This window comes from Carettochelys insculpta, chromosome 6, assembly GCF_033958435.1.
Source record: "Carettochelys insculpta isolate YL-2023 chromosome 6, ASM3395843v1, whole genome shotgun sequence".
In the NCBI taxonomy this organism is placed as follows: Eukaryota; Metazoa; Chordata; order Testudines; family Carettochelyidae; genus Carettochelys; species Carettochelys insculpta.
The window spans coordinates 74143258-74169059 of NC_134142.1; the positions used below are offsets into that span (position 1 = coordinate 74143258).

The window sequence follows — 25802 nt, forward strand, 5'->3', positions numbered from 1 at the left end:
GAGGCATGGGGGGCCTACATGGAGACCTTCAACCACATAGCAGATTGCCTGGCCCCCCATGCCGCACCGGCCGCCGCTGCGCCCGCCCTGCGTGCTCCACCCGCCGCACCACCCGCTGCTCCTATCGCCGCGCCGTCCGCCGTCACCCCGCCACCGAGGGCCGTTCCGCCAAGGGAGACCTGGGGCCAGCTGACACTTGCCGGCCGTATCTACCGGTCCGCCCGGCCCCCAGCCAGCCCCGGACAGGGCTGCGGCCGAGGCGGGGATCCCGGCCACCCACCCCCAGTGCTGGACTATAGGGGCATGGGGCCCAGGACGTGCCCCCCCTTGTATATATTCCCCACCCAGTTTTGTTTTCCGGGCTTGTATATAGTTTGTATTTATTTATTTGTGACCCCCCGTTTGCACAGTCTGATCCTTCCCCCCCCATGTAAACAGTTCTCCCCTTCCTTGTTATCCCTGTTTTTTTCTGTTAATATATACATACATATTTAATATTAAGTTAGTTAGAAGTTCCTATATATAGTTAGTATTAGTTAGAACAGAGTTCCAAGTAAACAAGTTTGATTTCACAAACAAGTGTCTGCTTTTATTTGTCCAGGAAAAGTGTGGGGGGTGTGTGCGCTCTTGGGTGCTCCGTGGTGTGGGCATAGGGGCAGGGAGTGTTGTGGAGAATGGGGGGGCAGTGGGGGGTCTGGCAGCGTTCACCCCGCGGCCTCATTGAAGTGGGCCCACAGGGCCTCCCGGACCCGGGTCCCTTCGGGGTCCACCTGGCGACTGGGGGCAGCGGGTGGCTGCACATCGGCCCTGCCAGCCTCCACAGCCCAGCCCTGAAAGAAGGCCTCCCCCCTTGCTTTCCACCAGATTGTGTAGGGCGCTGCACGCACCCACAATCTGGGGGATGCTGGTGGGGCCCACATCCAGGCGGGTGAGGAGACATCTCCAGCGCCCTTTGAGGCGGCCAAATGAGCGCTCCACCACCTGGCGCGCGTGGTTCAGGCGCTGGTTGAAGCGCTCCTGGCTGGCAGACAGATGGCCCGTGTACGGGTGCATGAGCCAGGGCCAGAGGGGGCATGCCGCATCTGCGATGATGCAGAGGGGCATGGTGGTGTCCCCCACAGGGATCTCCCGCTGGGGGATGTAGGTCGGCACGGGCCCAAGTTCCAGAATACCCAGGCGTCGTGGGTGCTGCCCGGCCAGCCCACATAAATATCCTGGAAATGGCCCCGGCTGTCCACCAAGGCCTGGAGGACCACTGAGTGGTAGCCCTTCCGGTTGATGTACCGTCCTCCACTGTGCTCCGGGGCGCGGATGGGGATGCGAGTCCCATCCAGAGCCCTGAAGCAATTGGGGAAGCCCAGGGTGGCAAAGCCCGCGATGGTGGCATCTGGGTCCGCCAGCCTCACAAGCCTGTGGAGGAGCAGGGCGTTGATGGTGCGCACGACCTGCAGGGGAAGCACATGGGAGAGCACCAATGAGGGGTGAGCAGGGTGCGTGTGGCCCTCCCCTGCCAGGGCTCCCCTGCCCTGCCAGGGCTGCCTCCCCCACCCCGTGGGTCCTCTTACCTCCATGAGGACAGCCAAGACGGTGGCCTTGCCGACGCCAAACTGCTGGTCCACGGATCGGTAGCTGTCTGGAGTGGCCAGCTTCCAGACAGCGATGCCGACCCGTTTCTCGACGCTGAGGGCATGCCGCATGGCGGTGTCCTGGTGCCTGAGTGCGGGGGTGAGCCACTGGCATAGCTCCATAAATGTCTGCCGGCTCATCCGAAAGTTCCTGAGCCAGCGGTCGTTGTCCCACTCCCCAAGCACCAGCCGCTCCCACCAGTCGGTGCTGGTGGGGTAGCTCCACAGCCGCCGGCGTATGAGGCGGCGGGGGGGTCAGGGTGCTGCAGGGTTGGGGGTTGAGTCCTCCTCCCCTGTGGGCAGCTCCTCCTCTGTGGCAAGGAGGTGCTCAGCTGCCTCCTGCATGGCACGGAGCAGGGCGAGCACTGCTCCTGCAGGGGCGGCTGGGTGGACCTCTGGCTGCTGCTGCTGCTGGGGGTCCATGACTGCGTCGCCCAAGGTCTGAGTGCCTATGGCTCTGCAAACCGCGTGCTGTGCAGGCTGAGTGTGTCTGGGAGGGGCCCTTTAAGGGAGTGGCTAGCTGTTGCCCCAGAAGCGCTAGTCCGCCCTGTGACCTTGTCTGCAGCTGTGCCTGGCACCCTTATTTCGATGTGTGCTACTTTGGCGTGTAGACGTTCCCTCGCTGCGCCTATTTCGATGTGGTGCTGCGCAACGTCGAACATCGACGTTACCAGCCCTGGAGGACATGTAGACGTTATTCATCGAAATAGCCTATTTCGATGTCTCCACATCGAAATAGGCTACTTCGATGTAGGCTTCACGTGTAGACGTAGCTTGGGACTCCAAAAGACTGGAAAAGGGCAAATATAGTGCCCATCTATAAAAAGCGGGTATAAGAATAACCCAGGAAACTACAGGCCAGTCAGCTTAACTTCAATGCCAGGAAAGATAATGGAGCAGGTAATTAAAGAAATCATCTGCAAGCACTTGGAAAGTGGTAAGGTGATAGGAAACAGTCAGCACGGGTTTGTAAAGAATAAATATTGTCAGACTAATCTGATAGGTTTCTTTGATAGGATAATGAGCCTTGTGGATAGGGGAGACGCGGTAGATGTGGTATACCTAGACTTTAGTAAAGCATTTGATACGGTCTCGCATGATACTCTTATCAAAAAACTAGGCAAATACGATTTAGATGAGGCTATTATAAGGTGGGTGCATAACTGGCTGGATAACTGTACCCAGAGAGTAGTTCCTAATGGTTCTCAATCCTGCTGGAAAAGTATAACAAGTGGGGTTCCACAGGGCTCAGTCTTAAGGTTCTGTTCAATGTGTCCATCAATGATTTAGATGTTGGCATAGAAAGTACGCTTATTAAGTTTGCAGATGATACCAAGTTGGGAGGGGTTGCAACTGCTTTGGAGGATAGGGTCATAATTCAAAATGATCTGGATAAATTGGAGAAATGGTCTGAGGTAAACAGGATGAAGTTTAATAAGGACAAATGCAAAGTGCTCCACTTGGGAAGCAACAATCAGTGTCACACATACAGAATGGGGAGAGCCTGTCTTGGAACGACTACAGTAGAAAGGGATCTAGGGATTATAGTGGACCACAAGCTAAATATGAGTCAACAGTGTGATGCTGTTGCAAAAAAAGCAAACATGATTTTGGGATGCATTAACAGGTGTGTTGTGAACAAGATACAAGAAGTCATTCTTCCGCTCTACTCTGCGCTGGTTAGGCCTCAGCTGGAGTATTGTGTCCAGTTCTGGGCACCGCAGTTCAAAAAAGATGTGGAGAAACTAGAGGGTCAAGAGAAGAGCGACAAGAATGATTAAAGGTCTAGAGAATGTGACCTATGAAAAAAGGTTGAAATAATTGGGCTTGTTTAGTTTGGAAAAGAGAAGATTGAGGGGAGACATGACAGCAGTTTTCAGGTATCTAAAAGGGAGTCATAAGGAGGAAGGAGAAAACTTGTTCTTCTTGGCCTCTGAGGATAGAACAAGAGGCAATGGACTTAAACTGCAGCAAGGGAGGTTTAGGCTGGATGTTAGGAAAAAGTTCCTAACTGTCAGGGCGGTCAAACAGTGGAATAAATTGCCAAGGGAGGTTGTGGAATCTCCATTGCTGGAGATATTTAAGAACAGGTTAGATAGATGTCTATCGGGGATGGTTTAGATAGTACTTGGTCCTGCCATTGGTGCAGGGGGCTGGACTCGATGGCCTCTCGAGGTCCCTTCCAGTCCTAGCGTTCTATGATTCTATGATTCTACAAGAGTTATAAGAAATTGCTGAATATAAGTAATCCTGGGTCCTCACAGAGTACTCGTCTTTTCTGAATGAAATTATGAGATAAGCTATATGGCTAAGTCTACACGGCCCTTTAGCACAGTGCTGCTGTCAGAAGCACAATGCTAATGACAGTTCAAGAAATTGCAAATGGAGGACCATTTGCAAACTTGCACAACTGAGATTTCGCTGTCAGCAGGGGAGTGCCAGCAGTACAGAGGCCGGATGGACATGTCTCTGCCAGCTAAGCCCCCCTCTGTCACCAGTCCCTTATGACTGACAAGGCTTTTGCTTGCTTTTTGAATCCTTCCTGATATGCTGAAAGAGTGAGGAGAAAGCAGTTCCAAGGCCTTCTGTCTCATTACTATTCTGACTTTTCACCTGTCTGCCAAATTCTAGAGTATAGAATGGTGGATTCATCAATACAAATTTGTCCAGATCTTAGGCTCATCTATTCACTTTAACTGTTGTTTGCCTGGTTGTATGGACTGGAGGTTGACAGATTTTCTTCTATTTAATTTTGTGGGAATAAAGGAATGTCGAAGTAGGGCGCTTATTTCGAAGCTGCCCCATCTACACTGTCAATCTGCAATTCGAAGTTTGTGTGGCCATCATTATGCTAAATGAGGCACTGAATACGCACATTAGCACTTCATTAGCCTGCTCTGAACTGCCTCATTACCATGCAACTTCCAATGGGAGATGACATGTGTAGAAGCAGCCTGTCTTGGGAATCTACTGCTGCATCATGCTTGGAACTACTGGGAGTTAGTATGCCACAATGAATATCCACCTGGGAGAAAAAAGAGAAAATGCCTTAAGTGGAAACACCTATATGGAGACAAACATCTAACAGAACTGGACGGGACTTTGGCCACCTCGAGGACTGAGCTCATAACCCTAAGTTTAGCAGGCCAATGCTCAAACCACTGAGCTATCCCACCCCCTAGTCAAGTGACAGAACTTTTTTTTTTTAAAAAAGGGCTTCCACAAATGACCACCAGTGAACAAATGAAAGACTTCACATCTGAAAGCAATATCAGATGAAAATTCCATGAGTTTGTAGGACTTCCATATATTTATTTATGAATGCCCAGCAAATATCACCTGAACAAGCACAGTATTTTTCCCCGACTCAATAACTCTGCTGGGATTATGTCTTCATGAGAATCTCATTTAGATGCCTTATAAGACTGGAAAATAGACAGACAATCTCCCTAGAAATGGCTCTCCATAATTTATCAAGTCTCTAATAAAATGCCATTAGAACTTCTAGCTTTTTTACTGTTTGGTTCTATGCAAGTAAAGCTTTTTTGCCCTGATTCTCTCTGAAATGTGCAACTGTTTGTCCAAAGTTATATCCTGGTGTTGAAAAAAAAAAAAATAAGACAGTTGATTGTGCCTTCCTCCACTTAAACCCACAAACCCTGCAGTAAACACTTTCACATCCAGCATTCTATCATCTGGAACTCTCCAGTAACTGGCATTTTAACCATAAGTAAATTTTAGTTACATTTTCCGTAAGTACACTATAGTGAAAGTAAATACAAATAAATACAGCAAATGCAGTACAAGTTTATAGTACTCTGCATACATGTTTGTTTCTTAATATCTAATCTTGTTTTTCTTTAGTGTTATGCACTGCTAGGTATACCTCTCTATTTTCCAGAATATTTGAACATCTGGTAATTTCCCAGTCATGGGGCTGCCAAATATAAAAGAGTTTACTGTATTTGGAAAACTGAAGATAAGGCTCCAAAGTTTGCTAAATATATTTAACAGTAAGGAAGAAAAATAAATTTAGAGACAGGAAATAAGAGGCTATTGCTCACATTGGCTCAGAAAAAGGATTTAGTAAAAGATGCCAGTGGGAGGGTGGGTGGGAGGATGACAGTCTTTGTACCACTTTCGCATTCAGAAAATGAGGCATCTAGGTAAAGCAACAAGCTAGAATTGGGAAGGATCAGACATCTTGCTCATGGCCAAAAATTATTCACTAAAGAAACCAGAGCTCAGAATTTTATGGGGGAAAGGAAAAAAAAAAAAAAAAAGCGTTCAGAACATGGGACAATCTGGGGTTGAAACTGGGGTGGATAGAGAATTGCTAATATACTTAATTCCATGTCTTCTAAATTCTCATGCAAGATCAGTTGATGGAAGCGTTTCTGGATAATGCCCATTTGTAAAAGAGCGTTGATTCCAACAGTTAGCCTCAGATAGGTGGTTCAGTGCTGAAAGTATCAAGTGACCCTGGTAAAGGAGGCCCTGAGAAATTGGCAATATCCACATCCGATATACTTGCTCATGCATCCTGGCCAAGAAATAGGACTCAAAAGTTACTAACATTTAAACCTGACTGACCTTTCTGGCCAGCCTAAAAATAAGGAGGGAGAGATTCAGAGGCCGTTTCTACACAGGCCACTTCCTTCAGAAGTGACATGCTAATACATGGAGCGAAAGATGCTAATGAGGAGCAGATGCAAATTCCTCATGCCTCGTTAGCATAATGTCACATGATTTGGAGTCCGGAAGACCGTTCTTCCGGACTCCAAAAAGCCATGTTGCAGCACGGCGCCGGGGGGCGGGGGGGGAGAACGGGGAACAACACTTCTGGAAGGAAGTTCTTCTTCTGGAAGCCCCTTCTTCCGGAAAATTTTTGGGAAGAAGGGGCCTCCAGAAGGAGGACTTCCTTCCAGAAGCACCCTCACCAGGGCCGCACTTCTACAGTCTTCTGGACTCCAAATCACGTGACATTATGCTAATGAGGCATGGGGAATTTACATCTGTGACTCATTAGCATCTTTCACTCTGTGTATTAGCATGCCACTTCCGAAGGAAGTGGCCTGTGTAGAAACAGCCAGAGAGAGAGAGAGAAATAATAGTATACAATCTTCAGGCCCATGGATGCCAATGCCGGGAGAAGGACTTGGTAATTTTTGGCAGACTTACAGAAGGAATAACAATGCAATCTGATTAAAAACCTGCTCATATCACTTACTGGTTCCCACATCCAACTTTAAAGCTATGTCAGGTGGGCTGATAGCCTTGCCAAGGACTAACATTAGACTCTTCCATGCCTGAAGCACTTTTTTGCCCTTTGGCTTTCATTTTCTGGACCATCTTGGTGACTAAGCTGATCCATGGTGATTCTACCAGTGGTCTCCAGATGCATGACTACACTTCCTAGAGGGACCCTTGAAAGGAAGCCAACAACTCATGAGATAGATGCTACTCTGCAATTTTAGAGGCTACTGCCTGTCCTGGGGCATGTAAGGCCCATATGTCCATCCCATCGGTCATGCAAACCTGCCAAAGGTTTTCCTGCACAGAGATAAATACTGTGATCACCACCAGTAAAGCAAAAACTGGATCTAAGGAGGGATTGTCTATAGGCAGTTCATATCATAAGCTGGCCAGCTGCAGTGTGGCCTTTAATAAGTGCAGTTTTCAAATTTAAAAAGGCTGGTTACTGATTAGGCAATTTTTGTATGAGACGGACCATCTGGAGTCAATTTTCTTCAAGATGGAAAAGGTGAGGTTCTCCTGGCTACATTATTTAAAGACTGGAATTAATTAATTCAACCAAGACCTTCATGTTTATCTTCATTAAGAAAGAGGCAATCTAAGCCATGTGATTAAAAGCAGGAGCAAAAAGGTACCCTTCATCATCAAAGGACTGGTGCAGACACTGAAATAACCAGAAGAAGCCCATTTCCATTTTCTGAGGCATAGTAGTTATCACCCTTGTTTAGAATACTGAAAGAGAAAAGAACTCTGTCCTCAGCTTTGAGTGAAATGCAGTGGGGGAGGAGAGATGGATTACCTATTGAGGTGTTAGGGACTCATGAGCAGGGAAGTTCATGTAGTTTAGATTAGTGAGGAATTAGATACCACTGATCTGTTTAGACTAAATAAAAAACAGCATATTAAGTTGCTTACATGGGACTGGCTTCATCTGCCTAAAATTTAAAGCTATTGAAGTAACTGCTCAATTGCCGCTTGAGGAGGGGACTCACAAGGGAGACAAGGAAGAAACCACCAGGATGAATCAGAGGGTGAAGAGGGGACGACTCAAAATAAGGAACAGAACTTGTTACAGGGCTGTTCCCAAATACTCTAAGAGCCAGCCAGCTGTTCCCCTCCAAGTCTCATACTTCAACCCCCCATCCCATCACCTGAGACTTGATGGCTGCTCTGGGGAGCAGAACGAATAGCACAGGAGAGTGAGTCAGGCATTCAAAATAAAGTTGGAGAAATCAAGGATTGAGGTTACTAGTGCATGAAGCCAAACACTGCAAATTGGAGACTTTTGTTTTCAACTGGATGCTACTGAGTCATTGACATTATTAGGCTTTACTGCCAGGCCACGGCAGTCTCCCGCCATCTTGAAATCACCCTCCTCAGGATTAGTTTCCTGTCAGATACAAGCCGCAAAAAAAAGATGAAGAAGTTGGTTTAAAAGCAAAATACATAAACAACCCTGACATAAAGCCCTCAGATAGCTCCTAGGGAAGCTTGAGATAAAGGAGAATATGGGAGCACAATAGGCTTTACCAGGTGTGTCTCCAGCAAAATTTAACAAGCAGATATTTCCTATGTAAATCAAGTATCTCATATGGTTCTTTAAACTTGGAACAGGGGACACAAAAGGAGAAAAAAGAAGCTACAGCAGTGTCAGGCCTGAAGAAGTTCACTTCAAAATTCATTCAATTCAACCCTTAATGCAAAATTGACTGCATAGACCAAAATAAATCAGGTGCACCAATGTCTCTCTCTCTCTCTCATTACAAATGGGGACATTCAACAAAACTGAAAGGTGAAGACCAACAAATAATTCACGTCTAAATAGCAAATAATATGTGATCTCAAAGCTCACATTGGACTGGATAGCTCCCCCTTAACATGGGCATTGCATTGTGGGATGTGATCCTGTACCTGTTTTGATTGCATTGCTAATAGAGCCTGGATATTGAAAAGGAAAAGGAAGCTAGTGACATCCCCACTCTGAAGGGCAGTATGCATTTTAAGAAAGAAAACTGAAATTAAATGTGAAATAAAATTAGTATAAGTGGGATTGGAATGGCTTCAAAAAGGAGGAAAAAAATCAAAGATGAAAACAATTTCAAACTGAATGGACCCAATCCTTCACATTTATATTGAGTTCTGCTGAACTCCTTTTATGTCTCATTTGCAATGAGAAATTCACAAACAATGATAAAAAAATTCCAACATTGAGAGGCATTTTCTCAAAGACACCCTATTTTTGGTGAACAGCATCCAGCTAGAGATGCCCAAAAAAAAAAAAAAAAGCTGTAGAGGAGCTGCTACACATAGCAGAGCAAAATAAGAACACATTCACTAAATGGGTGAAATCACCAAGTAGCATAACTATGGCTAGTTTTATGGCAACTCAAGAGATCACGAAACAAGGAAAGCCATTCACAGATGGTGAATATACAAAAGAGTGCTTTATCAAAGTATAAGAGCAGCTGTACAGCGAGTTCAAAAACAAACAATTGTTCAGAAAAAAGACGGTAAAGGATTGAACTCTAAAAATAGCCACAGATAACACCGGAGAGCAGATTAAGGACATTAATACAGCCATGGGCTTCTCTCTTGCTTGTGATAAGTCAAGTCATGTTGATGACGTTGCACAAGTGGCCCTTCTGAAGGACCCCAAAAGGAGCTTAGTAAGTTGCTACCATTCAAAGGCCAAAGAAGTTGAAGATATTTTTTCAGTTCTTGTTGGCAGTCTAAAAATGAAAGAAATAAACATCAGCCACGTCATCTCAGTTGCAACTGATGGGGAACCAAGTATGAAAAGGGGCATATCATAGGTTTGCTTCTCTGTTGCAGAAAACGCTGGATCATAATGGGATATCATTTCACTGCACAATTCATCAAGAAGCACTCTGTGCACAAATGTTTCCACCTGAGGTTATAGAAGTGAAGATGCTGATAATGCAGATTGTCAACAATAATGCCAAAAGGCTTGAACCACCAGCAGACAAAAGTATATGCAGAAAAAACAAATGTGGCACGGCAGAGAATTTCCACATGGGAAAATGAGTCAGGATTTGAAGTCTCACTTACAAAAGCAAAGCGAATGCTTTCCATGTGGGAAGAGAATTACGGAAGAATGGAATTTATTTCTTCATGGTGAAAATAGATAACTTTTGAACTTTACTCCCAAGAATAGAGTTTGATAATCAAGTTTACTTGGAAAGATCACAGAGGCATAATACAGCAAAAATGTAAAAGGAGGCTGAACTTAGAAGTATATCTGGAAACCAAAAGGGACAGATAAAACATACTGTGATGTACAAAGCACTGATACAATCAGTTTTACACCATGGATGCCAAGCTTTTGGCTGAACCTCAAAAGCAAATCTGGGAAACATGGGACTGCTCCAGGCGCAACTTTTGTGATTGGAACATGGCTCAATGATAATCACCAGAATGTTTGTACAGACTTTGTTACAAACAGCCACTGGATATATACTTACAAATCTAAGGATGACACTATTAGATTTAATCTCCTATTCAAGGAGATACACGAAAACAGAAGCAAAAAAACAGCTTCATTAGGCTCGCTAGGAGCTTAATAAACAGAACAATTATGTATTACCATACACTCTCTCATACTATCGAAGTTAAAATGTCAAGAGTTGAGAACTAAAACTTTCCAATCATGTGAAATCAAAGTACAGCTGAACAGTTATTTACCCCATTTGTGGATGTGGAATAGTATGAAAAAAAAACAAAAAACAAAGGGACGGGGAAAACCATGAGTATTAAGACCAGCATTTCTTTTGAGCTTATGAGACCAATCAGGAAGGTTCAAACACCGATTAACACAGCGCCCACAGCTAGGTTTTTTGTTTCTATTGGTAGTGCAAATCGCACATGCCTTGATGCACATAAAATGTATTCTGCACATGGATGGAAAAGATTAGAGAGAATATTCACTATGACAAGTCAAATTTCTGAATTTATAAAACAGGAACACAGCTTTGCCAAGTCTATACAGATGGACCAAAACATGACAGCACTGGTACAGTGGAAACAGCATTCCATGTTCCTAGTCTTGGAATCCAGAAATTTAAAATGATACCAAGTGATGTGACAGTTCTGAAGGCTGAACTAATAGGGATCAGCATTAACCGGGACGTGAGATGAGCAGCTGTAATTTTAAGATTCCTTGTCAGGCAAAATTACAAATCAAAACTGACATCAGAAAGCACAAATGATGTAAGTGAAATAATGCTCTTCACTACAGATATAATGCAAGCAAATATCTGTGATTTATTAGCATGGATTCAGGCACATATCAAAATATCTGAAAATGAGACGGCTGAAAAAGCAGCAAAAAATGGTCTGAAAAAATACGAAGTAGTGACTATTAGGATACCTTTAACCAGGCAACCATCTAATAGCCTGCTGACCAAAGAGCTTGCAAAGGAATAGGCAAGAAAAAAAAAAAAGTGCCAAGATGTATGCTTAAAAGTAGTACACATAAGAAGATGCTTGTGGGTGACTTCTTCTAATGTGGAAGGGGACACTAGTGTACTGCAGCCACCACATGATCCTATACGAACAGAAGGTCCAGGTCCAATGGCATGGCATCCTTGATGACTGGAAGTCTCCTGTCCACTGCAGCCTTCATCCGCCTTGACAGCTACTGTAGCAGTACCCGTGCTATCCTCTGCATGTTCTGCCATTGAGGGCCTTTACGATCTTTCTTCTGCACCCTCCCCCTTGACCCCGCTGCCATGGGTGACCCTGCCGGCAGTACAAGACTCTCTATGGTATCACTTTTGGGTTCATTGGAAGGCATAAGCCCACTCACCATGACAAGGTGACACTCCAGAGAACTTAAGCCCTATGGTGAATGGCAACTGGAGCACGATTGTGAAATTTTGAAGCTTTTAGTCATGTACCAGCACCTATCCAGGGTGTGCATGTGTATGTCAGCTGTTCTATTGACTGAGGTGGTAGAATAGTTCAGCAGCTGCACAAATAACTGAGCTGCCCTATTTAGGATCCACTGTGCTCACCTTGCATGGGGAGGCTAGAAAAGTTGCCCTAAACATAGTCCACCTCCACCCCTGACTAAGAAGTGCATCCAGTGGGTTCACCTCTATGCAGTCAAAAATCAGAGGGCAAACTTTGGAACGTATATAGGCTCTAATGAACAACACAGACAGTGGGTGACTCAAAAGACATGTGGCAATTATTGCCCATGAACTGAGACGAGTCAGCATAGATATAGCTGCCTCGGCAGAAACACATGGACCAGACAGAGGACAGCTAAAGGAAGGTGGAGGGTATACCTTTTTTTCTGGAAAGGAATCCAAAGAGAAAACCTAATTTATGGAGTAGTATTTGCCATCAAAAACGAACTGACAAAGATCCTGTCTGAATCAATGAGAATCATATGACTCTCCGCTTGAAGCTTGCCAAAAACCAACAGGCAACTGTTGTGAGTGCTCATGCACCAACTCCATTTGCTGAAGATGAGATGAAGGAAAAAATTCTCCATCCAATTGAATACAGTCTTGAAAGACATTGCCGAGGAAGACAAGATTAATTTTCTTGATGGATATCGATGTCAGGGTCAGAAGAGACGCGGACCTCTGGCAGAGCACCATTGGGAAAGAAGGGGTAAGCAACAGCAACTCCAATGGAGTGCTCCTCCTTACAAAACGTGTAGGACACAAGCTTGTCATCACAAACACCCCCTTCCACCAGAAAAACAAAATTTAAGACCTGATGGCAACATCCTTGATCGAAGCACTAGCACCTCAGACATTATGTCATTGTCCGCACATGGGATCAGCATGATATCCTTCTCACACGTGCAATGACTAGTGCTGATGACTGCTGGACCTATTACCACCATTATTCAATCCACTATGGAATTAGGATTGTCACCAACAGAGAACTTGGAGGAAACTGATCAATCCAACAAAAGATCAAAGTACAAGGCTTCAAGGACCCCATCAGATGAACTGATGCACTCCAAGGAAGCTGCCAACACCACATCCCCTGAAAATACGGCAGAACACTGGTGTCAACTGAAAAATGCCACCATTGGAGCTTGTGGAGAAACCATTGGCTATCAGTTCAGAAAGCATCAGGACTGGTTTGATGAAAACAATGTGCAAATTGGACGTATGACTGAGGCAAAACCAAAAGCCTTCAGGCCCTGGCAAAGTGACATCATCTGCACAATGAAAAGAGAAGTGCATATCAAGGCCAAGGCAGAAATCTAACGTAAAGCAAAGACTATGGAAAAAAAACAAAAAAAAAAACAATGGTGGCCTGAGAAGGCGCAAGAACTCCAGCATCTCGCAGAGGTCAGTGATACAAAATGTTTCTTCAAATGCCACTAAAGCTATTTATGGACTGAGAAACTATGGACTCAGTCCCCTGAGATCAAAGAATGGTACCCAACTTTTGAAAGATAATGAAGCCATTGCTTCTCACTGGAGGGAGCACTGTAATGAGCTCTTGAACTGCCCCTCCACCATGGTCCTAGAGTCCGTTAACCAAATCCCTCAGCAACCACCTAGGGATGATCTCGCAACACTTTGTGAATGAGGTCCAAGCTGCAATCAAAGTAATGAAGAGCAACAAGGTAACTGGACTTCATGAAATTCCCACCAAAATCTGCAAAGAAGGTGGGTCAAGGCTCCACAAACAACTCCACTTCCTGATTCTCAATATCTGGGATAGGAAGCAGATGCTACAAGAGTTCAGAGACAGATGCTTCAAGAATGGTGACAAATCAGACTATGGAAACTATCATGGCTTCTCCTCCCTGGCAATGGCAGTGAAAATATTATTAGGTTGAATCTTTGCAAACAGATTACTGCCACTCTCAGAAGAAATTCCCCCAGATTTCCACCGTGGCTTCCAACCATTCACTGCCTGGCAACAGCAAGACAAATGTTGTGAACAAAATCAAGACTTATACACAAGTTTTATCAACCTGACCAAAGCGTTCGACTCAATCATAGCATCTTGTGGACCATCCTCTCAAAGATCAGATGCTCCGAAAAATTTACTAGCATCATGAGGCTCCTTCATAACATGCTTTTCAGAGTGCTCAGCAACAACAGATCCCAAAGTGTCCCCTCTGAGGTCAAAATTGGAGTCAAACAAAGCAGTGTCATTGCCCCAATGCTGTTCTGCATCTTCATTGCCATGACATGAAGACTATCTATAGAACCAACGGGAAGCTTTTCAATTTCAAAAGACTGAAGGCTAAAAGTAAGGTCTCCACAATCTCAATCATGGAACTCCATGCGAATGACAACACGGTTGCTACTCTTTCTTCGGTAGCTCTTCAGACCGTCTTAAGCAATTGCGCCAAAGGGCACAAGTCTCAGCCTCACACTGAACATCAAGACAAAGGTGCTCCATGAACCCTCACCGATGAGGCAATATCATGTACCTTCTATTGAAGTCTACAGAGACCTGCTGGAAAAGGTAGAGCATTTCACATACTTTGGAAGTCATCTTTCCACTAAAGTCAGCATTGCTTTTCCCTGACAAAGGGTCTGAGATGAAGGGTTTTCGAGAACTGGGAAATCTGTGCCAAGACAAAGCTCCTTGTACGCTGCATAGTGGTTGTTCCAACAAAACTGTATGCATCTGAAAGCTGGACATCATACAAGTGTCATCTGAAGGCACCTGAACAGTCTCATCAACACTGCCTCAGGACAATCCCAAATATCTCATGGGAGGATAGGCACACGAACACTAGCATCCTGGAAAAACTGAACATAACCAGCTTTGAAGCCATTATTATTCATCAACAATTTTGTTGACATTTTCTGGATGTCTGATCAGCACCTCCCAAACAGATTCTGTTTTCCAAACTGAAGGAAGGATGGTGGAGCATTTGGGGCCAGGGGAAGCAATTAAGGGAAATGTGGAAGGCACACACGAAAAAGTGTGGCACTGGTGGCAACACTTGAGAACCTTTCCCACAAGACCCTTCCCAGTGGAGAGTGGTGATCTGTGAGGGGGTGGCGTAGTCTGAGAGGTCCTGCTGCAATGTGGATAAGGAGACGCAGAGAAGTAGGGAAAAAAAAAAGTGAAAGCTGCCTCGCACTCCTCCAACAGCTCTCGGCATCTCCCTTTTTTGTGAAAAGACCTGCAACACCAGAATCAGGCTGGTCAAAGGAGTCACAAATAGAAGGGTGACATGAAAAAATCCTACTTGTTGTCAAGTGATTGCCAAGATTTAAGAGAGGTTACAAATAAGAAAACTACACTGCATAATCACAATAAAAGAGTGAAGTATTCATTAGTAGAGTGTTCGCAACTCACTCTGCCTTAAATGGTAAATTAAAATTTATTAAAAAAGACAAAGGCTGTGTAGCATCTGCAAAACCATTAAATTATGTTCTTAAAAGTAAAGTTCAGACTCCTTTGAAAATCTTAGATATAGTCCACAGACTCCTGGGATCTGTAGACCGCAAGTTGAAAACCTTTGCATTAAAGGATACCTTAAAAATAAAAAAATAAACAAAAACTTTGCTAAAATAACTGAATGACGAAAGTACTGGTCACACAATGATGCTATTATATCCAAAAACAAAGACGTAGTTTGGGAGTGAACAAGGAGATAGGAGCTTCTCTCTGCAAGTGTCTGTGAGGGAAGTCTGGCGTCAGACAAGATTCTTGAACAGCTTGCTTCCTAGATGAGCTTCCCAGTGGATGGAACAACCAAGCACTGGAAGACTGATTAAAACAACTGGCAGCACCAAGACAAGCCTTGAGTAAAAGGATGGGCCTGCTGAATACTCCTTGGATGACCCTGGTTTTGGAGTTCACAGTATTTCTGGAAGGAGTAGACTTAAATTGTGACTGAGCTGAAATCACAAGAAAAGCTGAACTACTAGAGGACCAAAGCACCCGTCACGAAGAGGTAACAGGCAAAGAGAGAGCTGCTACACTATGCCTAGCAACAAGGAGGCACTCCAGTGATGTTTACACTCTTTCACACCATATATTAGATATCTTTAGAATGTTATTCAAACTGTTCACCCAGACACTAAGCTTGTAGGGTATTTTACCCACAAACTTCTTAGGGTTTCCATTAAAGAAAAACCTGCAGCTGCAACTGGCTGTCAGTTTGTTTCATTGCTGTATAGACGTCCAGACTCAGATTGGAGCCCAGGCTCTAGGATCCTGCAAGAATCTAAGCCCAGAAATCTGCATGACAGTAAAATAGCCCTGCTGTCAAAGCCTTGCAAGACCGAGATTGCTTGTATAGGCCAGTCATGGGGGCGTTATTTTGCAGCATACCTGCCCTGTTCAACTCCTGTGTTCACCCAAGAATATATCCAATGCTTTTTCCCCCTCAAATATTTAATTTACCAATGGAACTGCACTTGTTCCCTTTGTGAGATTGTAAGAGATGGTCCACTCCATCTTCTCTTCTTCCTAGTTGATTTAAATACTTTAGTACTATTGACAGATGAGTAATAACACCCAGAAAACAGCAACTGGTACAAAGAGAGATGTGCCTGTGAAAGTTTCAGCCAAATTATTCAAACTTAAGGTGTTCAAATAGCAGAACTTTCCATTCCAAGCATGGACTTAGAGTTTCACAATTTCACCCACACAGAATGTTTATATATTAAAGCTCTTCCAGGAGCAAGTTACTAAATATTCATATAGCTGTTCTGGCTACTTAACGAATCCTTAAATAAACTACAGTTCTTCAAATTTACCATCATCTTGTGTAAAATCAGAAAAGCGTCTGATCACCTGCTCAGATCAGCATGGGGTAAAGTGTAATGTTGGATAACCAGGGGTCTGCTAATCGGTGATTTACTGTAGTTACTAAGTTTTCAGCTGTCCATGGTACCAGTACAATCCAACAACTTCAGGCAAAGGCACAAGTCATGTATGCACTTCCTCCTCAATATGCACACAGTTCTAAGATGAAGAGCAACTTGTGCCAAAAAAGAAAAAAAGCCTCTAGTACTCAACTACTGCATGGAATTTCTTTAATTCTTGGCAAACCGATAATCTGTAATAATATGGTAGCTCACTGAAACTGCTAAAAAGCACACCAGCCCCAATGTGAAAATACCTCTAAATTGGCTTTCAATGTTGAATCCTACCACCAGAATACTGATTATATTTAAAATAAAATAAATAAAAGAGATTGCATTAACCATTTTTTCCCCAATGTTTAATTAAGAAAATCATAGATGAAGGCTGTATTCTTTGAAATCAGTCACATATCTGAAATCTAAAACCTCAATTGCAGTATTGTTACTAATGACTTGGATTATATGCCATTGCAAACTGTTCAGAAAATGAAACTATCATTCTTTCACATGACAAGTGTTAAAAATGCTCCTCCACTACGATACTATAACTACTTAATGTGAATTGTATTTCACCAGAAGCCATACCAGGCTTGACTTAAACCCTGGTACTCCAAGGGGAATTTAGGTAATCTACAAGACTCCTTCACTTCACTCTATCGCGGGACAAAGCTTCTAGCTGAGTCCAGGAGTACCTCAGACGTTGTCCTTCATTCTCAGTGGATCTTCTCCACGTTGTCCAAGGTCCTCCTCCTTTGTGTTTTCCTTGTGGGTTCCATTTGAGAGCTTTACGGACTATGGTGGATGATGGTTTTCTGAGAGTGCAGCCTAGCCAGCCCCACTTTCTTGATCTGACAGTTAAGCGGTTCTTGTCCTGGTCTGTTCTGAAGCTCCTCATTTGGGACAAAGTATTGACATTTGATATGAAGGATGTACTTCAGGTATCTGTTTATGAATGTCTGTAGCCTGCGATTTTAAGACTTCGTAGTATGCCAGGTCTCGCATCCTACAACTGCACACTCTTCACATGTGTTGACGATCCACTGTTTCATCTTGGCAGATATTATTTATGAACTCCATATGGGATGAACAGACGAATGCAGCTGTTGCTCTCCGTATCCTCAAAAACAATGAGAAGTCCTGTGGCACCTTATAGACTAACTGATATTTTGGAGCATAAGCTTTCGTTGCCAACAAGCTGCTTTGTCAGATGCAATGTAGACTATCCTGGCATTGATATCCTTTGTCTGTTCCTTCATCTCTGCCCGTAATACTCCCCAAGTAGCTTAACTGGTCCACATCCTGCAGCCATCCCCTGCCAGTGTGATGGTGGTGGTTGTTGGACTGGTTGATCCTCATTGTTTTGGTCTTTCCCTTGCTAATGCTCAGTCCAGTCATTGAGGCAGTTTTGTCTAGTGTTGCAACCTTTTCTTCCATGCTTTCGTGTCAGTGTGAAAAGAGAAGTATACCTTTAAATATTTATCTTAAGAGTAAACTTCCATACCACAGTACCTCCTTCATGTAAGCTGCTGTTAACAAACCCCTTATCAATGGAAAGCTTGCTAATTTAGTGTCAAGCAAGAAAAAGTTGCCACAAGCAATGTGTTCTGAAAAATAAATGCATGTTTTATCACTGTTTACATCTGTGTAGTCTTCTTTAGACAGTTAATAGGAAATGTAGATGGTCTGAGCCATTTAAACTGGAATTTACAACTAACTTCTGTGAATGATATTTCATGCTCTAGTAAAAGCCCACTGGCATTATTCCCACTAGCAACTCCTTCTTTCACCCAAGTTACCATGTGGCATCTGCCCAGGGTCACAAATTCTTCCAAGTCATCTCTGATAACAGATACCCTTAATACAAAGCTTTTCAAACAGTAGGAGCTTGAATAGTTACACACTATCTAAAAATTTCTGTTGTAATTGCAAATAGGAAAGACACAGAACATGGGCTAACAAAATATGACCATTCTAGGCACCGTTAACCTTACACTTGCTTATATTTATTTATGGGGAGTGCATAAGATTCTTTTACTTTTTACTCTTTAGACTCTGGAGTTAAACCCAATCACTGAAAGTGCAATATTACAATATAGCTTGAAATTTATTTTTAGATAATAGCCATGGTCCAAATTAGTGCAAAGACAATTGCATTAGTCAACTTTCTCAAAAGGTAGCAAATGACATGTCTTGTTCTAGTTTATTTAATTGATCAGGAATCTGTCAAGCTTCTGAAACCTAGTCGCTTTGAGGATTTACATCTATTCTTAAAAACTGATTAAAAACAGACAAGTTAAGCTTATGATGTTGAGTGAAAGATCAGGTTTCCAAGGAGATGAAGTCTAGGCCCTGGATACATAGCCTCATGTTACATTTCTTCTAACAGACTAGATTAAAACATCAGATAAAATATGTAACTCCTATTTTTAGAGTTGTACACAAAATCTGATGAAAAAGGTAATGAACATACATCCACATGTCACTGTTAAACAACCACCTGTATTTAATGCAGAATCAGCAATTCATAGTTGAGAGTAAAACAGTTAAATAGCCATGGCTTAGACCAGCATTTCCCAAAATGAAGTCCATAAACCCTTTAGGTTCCATGAGGATACTCTGGTGGTCAGTCGGTCCTGCTGATCAACCCCTCCTCTCCCCTCCCTCCCCGTGCTTCCTGCATGCCAGGAAACACCTGTTCAGCTGTGTGAAACAGGCACTGGCAAGGAGTGGGAGAAACAGGGTTGGGGCACACTCAGGGGAGGGGCAGAAATGGAGCAGAAGTGGGGCCTTGGGAAAGAGTTGGATTGAGGGCCTGGCCTAAAGCTGAGAGAGGGAGGTGCTTGGGAGGGGGAAGATGGGACGAAGAAAAAAGTATTAAATCAAAATTGGGGTCCCTGAGTTGCTAAAGTCTGAGAAGCACTGGTGTAGACTACTCTTCATATTTATAAAAAACAGATTACTTTGCAGGCTATTTGTGAGAGAGACACGCTTTTGAGCTTTCAGAAGAAGCTCCGTAAGCTTGAAAAGTTGCCTCGCTCAGCAACAGAAGTTGGTCCAATAAAACAGAGGTTCTCAAACTGGTGGGGAGAAGGAGAAGAATATATTCTGGGTGTATGTGAGAGAAACTCTATGAAAACAGCAGCTGCTGGCCTGGGCTCCACGCTCTGAAGGAAGCACAGCTACCCGTACCAGCAATGCCATACCACCCTTACCTCTGTGCTGCTGCTGACAGCATGCTGGGTTTGCAGCCACCACTTTACACTCAGACTTCAGAGCTGAGAGCCACTACGTGTACTTACATGGCGGAAGCAGCAGAAGGCACAGATACAAAGAAGAGGGCATGATCAAATAACATTTGAGCACTGCTGTATTACCTCTCACATCTTATCTTTCTAATATCCTGGGACCAACATGGCTACAAAAGCCTTCATACTGCACGGTAGTTTCAGTATTAGTAAGTTTGGGTTAGAGGGAAGAAGTTAGCCTCAAGATATACAAAGGAGAATCATGTTTCAGAACTTCAGTTAGAATTCCATCTTTTTCTGTAGCATAATGCTTTTTAAGGGTTTTTTTCTAAGACTAAGAGTTATGAAACATTCCATAGAACCTCATACAAAAGGGGCCTGTCGGAGGAGTTTAGCATTGATCATGACCAGTTGACTTGTTTTAACCATCCTTTAAATCATTTTTATATTGGTTCAAAGGAGTGTTTAAAACTGCTACATAATAAATAAACAAATAAATAAATGGGATGCGAACTTTCCTAATTCAAACAAAGCTACAGTATCAGTTTCACATTTAGTTACGACTTTCTAAATTCTGATTGTTGTTGACATATACTTCATCTACATGACATATTGAAAGTTAAAGGGGCAAAATATAGGGCTTTCAATTCTGAAAGATGAATAGCATAGTAGAAAGTGGAGGTATTAGAAGAAATAAATATTTACTGTTCTCAAAGGGGGCTTTTTACAAAATTTGATTTACCAATTATGAGCCAATTAAAAATCAAAATACCTGTATTATGAAGCCACAGTAGTTGTTCTGGGCATATTTCATTAAAGTGCATATGTACATCACGGGCTGGCAACCCCAGCACAGGGGCCACTCTTGGCACACGAGCTGATTTAGAGGGGCATGCAGTGGGAGCTCAGACCCACCCCTTCTTTCCCCCATCCAGCATAAGGCCAGGCCAAAGCCACCACCGCAGTATTGAGCCGGAGCCACAGCTCCTGCCAGGGAGCCCCCAGTGCAGTGTGGGGCCCAAACCCCCACAGCGGAGCCCCAACCGAGTGGCCAGGGCCAGAGCCCCCACTGTGCCACAGGGCCTGCGTGAGAGGCCTCTACCGTGGCACAGGGCTGGAGCATGAAGCCTCCACTGGAGCACAGGGCCTCTACTGGAGTCAGCACTCTCTCGTAAATGTAGGGGGAAAAAATATAGATACTAATAAGAAACTGCCTTCTATAACTTTAAACTAATCCTTCATAAAACAAAACAAAAAAGCAGCCCAGTAGCACTTTAAAGACTAACAAAATAATGAAGGCTCACCACCTAATGAATGATTTTGTTAGTCTTCAAAGCGCTACTGGACTGCTTTTTTGTTTTGATAGAATACAGACTAACACGGCTATCTCTCTGTTACTTTTGTAAAACAAAACTGCAGTCATGTAGCACTCTAAAGACTAGCAAAGTAATTTATTAGATGATGAGCTTTCATGGGACAGACCCCATTAAATTATTTTGTTAGTCTCTAAAGTGCTACATGACTGTGTTTTGTTAGAATACAGACTACCATGGCTACCTCTCTGTTAGTAACTCTTAATAAAACAATGTTGTGGTCAAAAGAAGGCTACTCGATGAAGGCTATTAATGACTTTAGAAGGTATCACCAGCATTAAAACCACATATAGCGGTCAAAAGGCAAAATTTCAGCTCTCTGTCTTAGTAAGGTTGCTGAACCCTGATATATATTTTCTCAACCTGAGCTTCATCAAGATCAACAGAAAAACACCATGGACACAAACAACAGCTACCAAGGAACATCCTGGCTGCATCTACACTTGCCCCCAGCTTTGAAGGGGGCATGGTAATCAGGACCACAGGAGATTACTAATGAAGTGCTGCAGTGAATACACAGCACTTCATTAGGCTAGCTTCCCCCACAGCAACTTCAAAGTGCTGGCATGCGCGTAGACACAGGCACTTCTAAGTCCCTTTACTCCTCAAAATTTTGGAGACTTTGAAGTAGCATGGGCATTTTGAAGTGCCCACAGCTGCACACATGCCGGCACTTTGAAATTTGACACTTCGAAGTTGCAATGGAGGAAAATTAACCTAATGAAGTACTGCATATTCACTGCAGCACTTCATTAGTAATCTCCCGTGGCCCTGATTAAGGCCCCTTCAAAGTTGGGGTCAAGTGTAGACACAGCCCCGGGTAGCAACAGTACTAAACATGACAACTCCCAAATAGCTAATTAAGAGAAAAAACAACTTTAATTAAAAAAAAGCAAGCACTGAAAATAGAAAAAAAAAGCAAATAAATGAAAAGTTCTACACTGACCAGTGCCTCAGTTAGATCACAGAGGCAGGAACAGTTTCTCACTTTCTAACACACTGGGTTTTCCTTATGACAGAACAGCAGTTTCAAAATCAGGAGTTTGCCAATCATGTTTAACATTTCCCAAGGGGTGCAGGCCCCCATTTGAAAAATTTTAAGGGTCTGCAAATGAAAAAACAAACAAAAAAAAACAAACTACTGTTCTAACATAATGGCACCTCTATTGAGCCTCTGAGTCCTACTGTAAGTATGTTGACCACATACATTTTTGTTCAAACTTCTCCTTTCTTCACATAAGCAAACTCTTCACCGGGTACAGGTTCAGCCAGTCAAATTATGGAATCGAGAGACCAATACACTTTGATTCAGTGCTTGAACTCACCTCTCCTAGAGAGCAAGGCAAAGACCACCAACCACTTTAAATATGATCCAACAGCAAGATTCTCTGACCTACTACTCTTTGCCCTGCTTTCTTCTTCTGCCTCTGCTAAATGGTGAAAGAATTAATGCAAGAGACCTGAAAGAAATTCTTAAATTACCTGAGTTCTGTAAGTGACGTTAAAGAAATGATTGGTGTGACATATGTTCAACCCAATATTTTGGTATCCCTTCTCAGGCTTGACAAGACAGGTTGTTTCACTTCCTTCAATTCTAAACCTTCATAAAATTAATGTACACCAATTGCGCTCCCAAATAACAAGCTCTATTTAACAGAGAGGAAGCCGTGCTAGTCTATACACTATCAAAACAAAAAGCAGTCAAGTAGCACTTTAAACACTAGCAAAATAGTTTATTAGGTGAGCTTTCGTGGGACAGACCCACTTCTTCAGACCATAGCCAGACCAGAACAGACTCAATATTTAAGGCACAGTGAACCAAAAACAGTAAGAAGGAGGACAAATCAGAAAAAAGATCAGCACCACACTGTATCAAAAACCTACTGATCGCTATACTTACCTACACCCTTCTAATTTCCATCCTGCACACGTGACTAGATCCACTGTTTACAGTCAAGCTCTTAGGTACAATCGCATTTGCTCTGATCCAACTGACAGAGACCAAAAACTACAAGAACTTTACCAAATATTCATAAACCTGAACTACCCACCAGGAGAAGTAAAAAAACAAATTGACAGGGCCAGACGAATACCCAGAGACCAGCTACTCCACGATCGGCCCAAAAAAGCTAAGAACAGAACACCGCTGGTCATCACCTACAGCCCCCAACTCAGACCACTGCAACGAATTCTTAAAGACCTACAACCTATCCTTAATCAGGATGCTGCACTCCAGAAGGCCCTGGGTGACATGCCTGTTCTCTCCTACAGACAACTTCCCAACCTCATGAGGATCCTTACTAACAGCCACAGTCTATACCCCAGGAACTCCAGTCCTGGAACCTTTCCCTGCAACAAAGCCTGCTGCCAGCTTTGTCCACATATCTTCTCTGGAAATACCAGCACTGGACCTAACCAGGTTACTCACAGAATCACGGGCACTTTCTCATGCTCCTCTACTAACACCATATATGCCATCATGTGCCAACAATGCCCAGATGCTTTGTATATTGGACAGACTTCTAACTCCCTTAGACAAAGGGTCAATGGGCACAAAACAGACATCAAAACACTCCAGATCCACAAACCAGTTAGTCAACATTTTAATGGAATGGGGCATTCTGTCAGTGACCTAAAGGTATGTGTGTTACTGAAGAGGAATTATCGCACCGTTCTTCAAAGGGAAGCAGCCGAGCTGGCTTTTATATTCAAATTCGGCACATTAACACATGGTTTAAATCGTGATGGGAACTTTCTGAGTCACTATGGGGGCTTGTCTGCATACTCGGCGCAGTCTAATTCTTGACCTTCCCCCCCACTCCTCCACTCTCTGATTTGCTCACCTTGATTATCTTTTTTCTGATTTGTCCTCCTTGCTTACTGTTTTTGGTTCTCTCTGCCTTAAATATTGAGTCTGTTCTGGTCTGGCTATGGTCTGAAGAAGTGGGCCTGTACCACGAAAACTCACCTAATAAACTATTTTGCTAGTCTTTCAAGTGCTACTTGACTGATTTTTGTTTTGAAGGTCTATTTAAATACTGCTTGTGGAAAGGCTGGGAACTCTCATAATTGGGAAAGAACATGGGCGACCAAACTACACTTTGTTCCAACACTGGATAGTTTCCTCCCAGAATAATTATTAAAATTATTTCAAATTTACAAGTAAAGCAAATTATTTCAACCAATGAACTAAGAACTGATGCATGATATCTTCCTCCCTATAAAATTGTAACCAATGGAATCTACCTACAGCTTCCCCTCCTAATTCAACAGTAAGCCTATATTTCGTTAAGTTCTTGTAGAAGACTCTGATGGTTAATGGCTGTCATTTATTAACCTATGCAGTAGGGGGTATTTAATAAAAATAACCCTTCCCCCAAGTCAAACCAGTCAGTGTGCCTTAGCCACAGCTAAAAGTGAAGGTAATGCTGCTCTCAACTCAGAAGGAAACACCACACCTCTTCCCTCAGGAAGCACTGACAACTATATACACTGGGGACTGCGAGGGGAGGGAACCTCTAATGTAGATACACACACACACACACACTTGCAACACATTTATTTTGGGTGTCCACAAACACTCCCTCCCACTACCCACCACCCCCACAACCTAGCCCCCACCCTTCCATTTACCCCCATGAGCTACATCCTCACACCCTTCCTTACACTCCCCTGACTTGTACCTCCACACCCTTGCCCCCACACCTCCATGCACCCCCAACGTACACCTATATACCCCTCCCTCAACTCCTCACACCCTCATTCCCGCCACGAGCTCACCCCCGACCGCAGACAATCTCACTCACACACACCCGTCCCTAACCAGGAGGCTCCGGTCGCCCCCGCACGCTCGCTAGCCTACGAAACCCCTTTCCGCCCCCCCGACCGGAGGCCCCCCCAGCCACCCACCCACCCACATCCCACCGGGGCCAGACCGCAACCAGCCCCACTTGCCCATCCCTCTCTCCTCACCGTAAGAAGGGAGGGGGCCGGCGCCCCTCTGCGACGCGGTGAGGGCAATAAACAGCGCAGACAACCACAGTCCCTGACCTACTTTCCGCCTGATTTGCCACTGAACGTCGCACCACTAACCTACTTTCCAGCCAATGGCTTTTCTCCCCGGTAAGCGAGCTAGCGCCCCGCACCGCCAATGAGCGACCGGCTCCCGAAGCTCTTCGTCCAATGGCCTGCAAGCGGGACTGCCGGACCTGCCCTTCAGAATTCCGACCAATCCGCGCCTTCCGAACGAGAGGGACCCAATCAAAAAAGGACTTCGCGGTTTTCCTCCCGCCCCCAGGAAGGTCTAACCGGGGGCTGAGGAGGTGTGGCGTGAGTGTTCGATAAGGAGGCGGAGTGAGCGGTTGGGTTACGCTTGGGCGCGGGAGGCTGGGACCCGGATGTTTCGCTGCCGGTGTAACGTCAGTAACTGTCTCAGTTAGGCTTTTCTGCCAGTAGCATATTTCAACATAC

The 25802-nt window shown here is 44.1% G+C and overlaps 1 protein-coding gene across 4 annotated transcripts in view; it reads right to left on the reverse strand.

The window, feature by feature from the left end:
- BMAL1 (basic helix-loop-helix ARNT like 1) overlaps window positions 1-25403 on the reverse strand; it is a 133150-nt gene extending 107747 nt beyond the window's left edge. For 2 of the 4 annotated variants that reach the window (XM_074997337.1, XM_074997340.1), the window contains exon 1: window positions 25305-25398. The gene's annotated coding sequence lies outside the window, so the exon portion shown is untranslated. Of the gene's footprint in view, window positions 1-17406; window positions 17498-25304 lie in introns of those variants that run through there. The other 2 variants (XM_074997338.1, XM_074997339.1) reach the window with 2 other exon arrangements.
- Window positions 25404-25802: the final 399 nt, after the last annotated feature.